The sequence below is a fragment of the Pinus tabuliformis genome, chromosome 7 (genome assembly GCF_031772625.1).
Source record: "Pinus tabuliformis cultivar Carrire ecotype Pingquan chromosome 7, CPIR1, whole genome shotgun sequence".
Lineage (NCBI taxonomy): Eukaryota > Viridiplantae > Streptophyta > Pinopsida > Pinales > Pinaceae > Pinus > Pinus tabuliformis.
The window spans coordinates 262,066,965-262,073,338 of NC_142293.1; positions in this window are offsets into that span (position 1 = coordinate 262,066,965).

A 6,374-nucleotide genomic window follows, 5' to 3' on the forward strand; every position below is an offset into this window, starting at 1 on the left:
TGGAGGCTTTCCAGGAGAAAATATGGACAGCATTGCCATTATAGTGTCATCAACATCCTCAATTCCTCTGAACCCCAGGACATAGCTGATCAGATCCACTAGCATTCTGCCCAAGTCATTCAGGTAGTGATATCCAATAGGAGGAGTTCTCATAGTTTCAGAGCTTGGCTGTACAAATAACTGGTTAATTTTGGTAATCTGGGCACTTGACAAATTACTCCCCTTCTTTATTAAATCCAACATGGAAAGAGGGGTCAATGGCCTTGCAGTATGGAAATGCAGCATCTCATTTATGGTTTCTGGGGTGATAAAGAACAAAACTGAGCCTGTAGGACTGAGAACAACTCTCTGGCAAGGATCATAGCATTCCTGGCATTTATGGATCAAGTCTGGAAGGGGATTGACTTGAGGGAGGTTGTAAATGGGCAAATTTGAGTCCCAAATCCCTAAAATATCAGCTCCATTAAGGTGTTGGGCTTTTAGTTCATTGAGCATATGAATATTAAACTTAGAGTTCATTGGGAACCAGTCCAACATCTGATAATCCAAGTCTCCCAGAGCTTTCCATTCTATTTCCCTTTGAGGGGCATTCAGAGGCTGAACATTCAGGGCTATTGGTGTCTCCATGGCTAATGAGGCTTCTGAATTGTATGTGAACTGGTTCGAGTGAGCAGAATAACACAGAGGAGTTCTTTATGCAATGGAAGTGTGAATTTCAAGGAATAGAGGGTAAATTGAGCAAACAACAATTGAAATACTGTTTAAAGTAGTGATTAAAACAGTAGCAGGACTGACAGGAGTGTTTCTATGGTGAATTTAGTCAGTCGAGGTTTCTAGTTCACGACTGCGCGAACTAGCTGTGAGTTCAGGTCAATTTGTCAAATGCGGGCTCTGCAGAAGGTTTATTGTTCCACCAGTTTGAAATAGGTGCAGGTCACTGGGTAATTGATGGTGAAATCAGTGTTTTTAGGCCTTCTTAAACAGTTTGTTTGCATAAATATGATAAAACCAGGTAAAATGGAGGCGCCGACGGTTTCGGAATCAAATTTGGTAGGTTGGCGCTGGTTTGAACGTAAACAGCATGCAGAAATAACAACAGTTTCTTTTGGCAAAAGTGGAAAAAACATGAAATTTTGGCCAATATATGGATTTTTGGCATATTGGCGCATTTTTGGGATGACGTCAGCATGACGTCATCAGGTGGGGTCGAAGTCGGATGACGTCAGCATGACGTCACTGGGTGAGGTGGCAGGGTTTGATTGGTCCACGGATATGATGAAGTGGCAGACATATCAGCGCGGGGGCGGACGAAGGAGCTGATGCGGCGGCGGGGTGGCAGTGGCGTGGCTCTGACGTGGGGATGACGCAGGCCCGGCAAAACTGGTGGTAAACAAAAAGGCGGTAATGGTTTTCTCGGACCGCCTACGATACGGCGATGGTTTTGTCAGAGGGCAACCCGAGAAATTGTGAGGGCGACGCGTGGCAGAGGCCTGACGTCACCCTCTGACAGTTTCTCGGGTGCTAAATGTCGGACGTCGGGCCCAACCCGATATGTATAGTGGCCGTCCGATCAAAAGCGCTCGATCGGACGGTTGACGGGTTGATGAGTTGTGCGGTTGATACGACAGCGGAGAAGGATTAAAATAATATATTTTTTGGGGTCTGCGCCCGGCGGAAAACCTTTGGGATATGGTATTTTGTAATGTTTTCCAATGTAAAAATAATGCGGCCCCGACACTTTGGATAAGCGAATAAAAGTGGGTTTTGATGTTATTTTGCAATTTAAAGCGGGTATGGGTAAAAATGGGTCTCTTATAAGGTTTTCTCAGCAAATGAAGGTTTTAATGGGCCAAATGAATTCAGAAGAGGGGAGGGGGGTTAGACTTAGGTTTATCAAAGTGACCAGATGTCATTTTGATCCCTGACAGAGAACATATGGCTATAATGCCAAGGGGAGGGATATTTATACAATGTTTGGGGTTTATACACCATGGTGTTATAATAATAGGGAAAGGGTAACATAGGGGAATTATACAATAAAGTTAGGGGTTAATATGGATGAAAGGAGTGGATGAGGGGAGATAATACTAAGTTTATTTGAAAATAACTTAGCTTAGGGAGTAGATCAAAATGAAAAGAGTTTTAGACAAGAAATGTGGCTTCTAATAGGACTAAGAACCACCATAAAACCACCAATTCTTCCATGAATCTCAGCTGATGAGGGGATATTAGTAATGAATGGGAAAGGGGATAAGTGGGAAGTTAGACATGCTTCTTTGCTTTGCTGCAACCTGATAGAGAAGAAGGACTTCTCAATCCATTGATTCTGCTTTTGTGAAATAGTTTAGCATACCTTCAATTATAAGGAATGGCACTTCTGCAACCCCATCTGCCTACCCATCTATTTGCCTAGCATTTTTTGTTTCTTCTTGGAGGGTGCACTTGGACTTGCAGACCCTTATTTGCCTTTTCTTTTCTCTGGCTTTTTTCCTTTTGATTTTCTATCTACTGCTACCCTTATTTCTTCCAAGGTCCCAGATTAAGCAGTTGGGAGCCTTACTTCTCTACCTAAGCTACTTGTCTGCCAAGATTAAACAGTTTGGACAGACTTCTTTCTCTATTCTACAACTGAAAATTTAAAACATGGCATGATCCAGATTAGGCTATTGGACCATCCATCAAAATTGAGTCCACATCAAGCTATAAGCACAGATTGTATTCTCTTGGAAATATGTGATCTTTGCCTCATCAAAGCAGAGCATATTTGGACCTTTTCATTGCCAATCATGAAATATGAAACCTATTGATATAGGTAGCTAACAGTGGCTCCACATGGGGATGGTTTTTCATTTGAAAGACCAAGAACAGCAGGTCAGAATGCCTTGGCCCTTGACTGCTTTTATCAAAATTTTGAAGTTTGTTGCTTTGAAATGCCAAAATTGTGTACTTCCCTTCTTGGTAAACCTCTGATCCTATTTACCTTTTGCTGATAGTTAAGAAAACTTAAGAAATTGCATTTTTACATCTTAACAGAAAATAATATATACATCTGGATATGTACAAGGGAAAACTCAGGCTGCACTTATGGGTGGTAGTCAAAATAGTGCTTGAGCATCCTGCCATTCACAGGACCTTCATCCAAATCAGTTTCATTAAGACTTTTAAGGAAATAAGTGTTGTTTCCTTGTACTGCTTGGACAGCAAATGGTCCTCTCCAAAGGGAATCAAATTTTCCATGTTTTCCCTTATCCTCTCTTCTTGAGTCCCATTTGAGGACTTTGTCACCAATGTTGAAATCTTCTGCCTTGGTTCTTCTGTCAAAGGCCTTTTTTAATTTTTCTTGTACAACTTGAACTCTGCTGAAAACTTGGTCTCTAGTTTGTTGTAAACATATGATTTGATTGATCCTTCTTTGCATATCATTTGGTTCAGCTTGGCTTTCTTGAAGAAGTTTCATAACAGGTACCCCTAGTGATGAAGGAAATTTGGCTTCTAATCCATAAACCAAATCATATGGGCTGGTCCCAATTGATCTCTTGGTTGTTAGTCTATCTGCGCATAGAGCATTCACAAGCTTCTTATGCCAATTCTTTTTGTTCTCTTCTAGCACTTTCTTTATAATGTTTACCAGGCTTTTATTTGATGACTCAGCAAGGCCATTTCCTTGGGGATAGTATGCAGTAGAATGGCCTAAGGTAATGTGAAATTTGTGGTAGAAATTCACCATTTTCTTGGATCTGAAAGCAGCAGCATTGTCTGTTATTATTTTGTCAGGACAACCAAATCTAGCCAATATATTATTCTCCAAAAACTGAATGGTTGTTGAATCATTTGCTTGTCTGCATGGAATAGCTTCAATCCACTTAGTGAAGTAGCCTGTGGCTGTTAAGATCCATCTATGTTGGCCTGAAGATGAGGGATGAATTTCCCCAATGAAATCCAAGCCCCATTGTTGAAAAGGTCTCTCTGTTGCAATAGGCCTTAAGGGAAGTGGCAGTAACTGTCTCTTTCCCTCAAACACTTGACATTTATTACATGAGGTGGTGAATTTCTTGACATCAGAGAACATGGTGGGCCAGTAGTAACCAGCCCTTAGTATTTTATCCACAGTGGACTTCCAGTACAAGTGTCCACCACAGTCACCTGCATGAAATTCTTTTATGATATTGTTAGTTTCATTCTCAATTAGGCAGTTTAGCAATATCCCTTCATGGTTTTTCCAAAATAAATTTCCATCCATAACACAGAATTTAGAAGCTTTCATTTTTAAGAATCTACATTTAGTTCTGGACAATCCTGGGGGAGCACACAGGTTTTGCAATACATAACATATATCAGAGTACCAAGGGGATTGTTCAAAGGCTACATCGATCTTTGGAGTCGCCAGCTCCGGTTCACTGTCCAGCTGGTTGATGTCTAAGGCTTGGAAGTTTGCTTCTGTCATTAGTTTGGCCAAACCTTGCCCTTTTATTAGTTTTGTAGGTTTTATCTCAATATCAAATTCCAAAATGTTGGCAATCCACTTTCCTCTTCTGCCCTCTAAATTTTCTTGGGTGAGAATGTCTTTGACAATAGGACTTGGTACATAAGCTATAACATGTGAATAGAGGATGTAGATCCTAAAGTCTTTGATGGCCTTAACCAAAGCATAAGCTTGTTTCTCCATGATTTGGTATTTTAGGGGAGCATCTCTAAGAGCTCTACTAAAGAAAGCAATGGGTTTCTCATTTCCTTGGTCATCTTTCTGTAACAAAACAGCAGCAATAGTATGCTGGGAGGCAAAAGAGAAAATGATAAATTCTCTGTCAAATTGAGGATTGGTCAAGACTGGGGTTTGGGTAAGGGCCAGCTTTATACCTTCAAAGGCTTGATTTGCTTCAACTGTCCATTTCACTTTTGAATCTTTCTTTAGCATGTTATTTAGTAATCTGATTAGTTCTGCTAAGTTTGGGATAAACCTTCTCAAAAAGTTGATCTTTCCCAAGAATGCTTGTAATTCTTTGATATTTCTTGGGTGGGGCATTTGTAAGATAGCTTGTATCCTATCTGGATCAATTCTTATGCCATCCTTTGAAATGATATGTCCTAACAGCTTACCTTCTTCCAAACCAAATAGAGACTTCTTGGGATTCAAGGAAATTCCATATTTCCTACATGTTAAGAAAATCTGCCTTAAGTGTTTTAAATGTTCTTGGTCAGATTTTGAAAAAGGTGTGAGATCATCTAAGTAAATGACTAAAAAGTCATGAATCTCCTTTGCAAAAGCAATATCCATTGCTCTTTGAAATGTTGCCCCTGCATTTTTCAATCCAAAAGGCATTTTTACATATTTGAAAGTTCCCCATGGGGTTGTAAATGCAGTTTTGTCTTGATCATCAGGGTGTACTAAGATTTGGTTAAAACCCGAGAATCCATCAAGTAATGAGATCCTTGAGGCCCCTACCACTCTTTGGAGAATGTGATCCATCTTGGGTAAGGGATAGTTGTCTTTGAGGGATACTTGGTTCAGATTTCTTAGATCCACACACAGCCTTATTTCACCAGTTTTCTTTCTTGTAGGGACTAAGTTTGAAATCCACTCAGAGAATCTGATAGGTGCTATGATGCCTGCCTTGAACATTTTCTGTACCTCTTGTTCCATTGCTGGGAGAAGCATAGGATTGATTCTCCTCAATTTTTGTTTAAAGGGTTTTTGATCAGGCTTGAGAGGGATAGTATGCTGGATAACAGAGGTATCATAGGACTTTAGATCCTCATAACTCCATGCAAAGACATCCTGGAACTCTTTAAAGAGGTCAATTTATTTAGGCTTTTGATCAGGAGGTAAAGATGCAGACAATTTTATTATTTTGGGCTTGTCAATGGTACCAATGTTGCATTCTTCAATGGCTGCATTTAAGGGCTGCATTTTTGGTTTTCTGGGAATATCATTTGAATCAAAGATGTCCTCTAGTGGAGTTAGGCCTGTTGGCAGAAAATTGTCTTTCAGCTCTATAATTTCAGTTTCAGCATTGGCCACTTCTTCACAACTGATTGGTTGAATTTGCTGAATGTTTTCCTTGTTGAAAATGGTTGGATGTAGTATTCGTTTTGCTGTTCTAGGTGATATTGGGTGAATAACGTGTTGAAACTGTAGTTGTGATTGACTTGCTCTGTCAAGTATTTGTGATTGACTTGCTCTGTCAAGTATTTGTGATTGACTTGCTCTGTCGGCGTCAATATTTAATCCTGCAAATTCTTGTTGCAGCGTTAAAAAATTGTTTATTTGCATATCATCCTCAAATACTTGCCAATCTTTAATGTTGTTTGGAATGGAGGGTTTGTGTTTTATCTCAGCTGTGAAACAATTGTTAGGTTCCAATGGTAATTTGCAA